The following is a 685-nucleotide window of genomic DNA, read 5'->3' on the forward strand; positions in this document are numbered from 1 at the left end:
ATTCATAACACTTGCTACTGCTTAGTAGTGAATAGTTTCTGAGCTCCCTCTAGTGGAAGATCTATTCTTTGCAGTTTAAGCCAGTCCGTGTTTTCCTTGCTAGCTTTTCTTTTTGCTTTTCCAGGCATTTCTTGGGAAACTATCCCACTGCCCTTTACTTCTCACTTCCTTTTGAATGTGTTGATTTACCAGAGCAAGCCCACTCCTGGAGCGGCGTACACCAGACCAACTCCCACTGAAGAATTAGCTGAAGTTGTTTGTGTTATGCACCAGGATAGCCGAGTGGTTAAGGTTTTGGACTTAAGATCCAATAGGCCTATGCCTACGTGGGTTCAAGCCCCATTACTGGTAACTCCTGTCTATTCGAGGGTGATTAAATACTAGAATGCGTTACCTAGCAAGGTTGTGGGTTCACCACCATGAGAGATTTAAAAGCAGGTTAGAGAGGGTATCTATCAGGGATGATATAGTTGGCACTTGGTCCTGCCCTTAGCTTGAAGGACTTGATTTGATGACCTCTTGGGGTCCCCTCCAATTCTATGTGCCTGTGATACAGTCTCATGGGGAAAATATTCAGATTAGAGGCTGCAGAAGAGTTAAAATGCCGTATCACGATTTATAAGCCATTTTTGATAGGGGGACACTCCAAGAATTTGATAAGTGGCTGAGGGCCGCACTCTTCCAT

The 685-nt window shown here is 44.4% G+C and overlaps 1 non-coding gene across 1 annotated transcript; it reads left to right on the forward strand.

Moving 5' to 3' along the window:
* The first annotated feature begins 268 nt into the window (after positions 1–268).
* On the forward strand, positions 269–351 carry TRNAL-UAA (transfer RNA leucine (anticodon UAA)). Its single transcript has one exon. It is a non-coding gene; the product is annotated as a tRNA-Leu (tRNA).
* Positions 352–685: the final 334 nt, after the last annotated feature.

The sequence above is a fragment of the Pelodiscus sinensis genome, chromosome 28 (assembly GCF_052426305.1).
Source record: "Pelodiscus sinensis isolate ZL-2025 chromosome 28, ASM5242630v1, whole genome shotgun sequence".
Classification (NCBI taxonomy): domain Eukaryota; kingdom Metazoa; phylum Chordata; order Testudines; family Trionychidae; genus Pelodiscus; species Pelodiscus sinensis.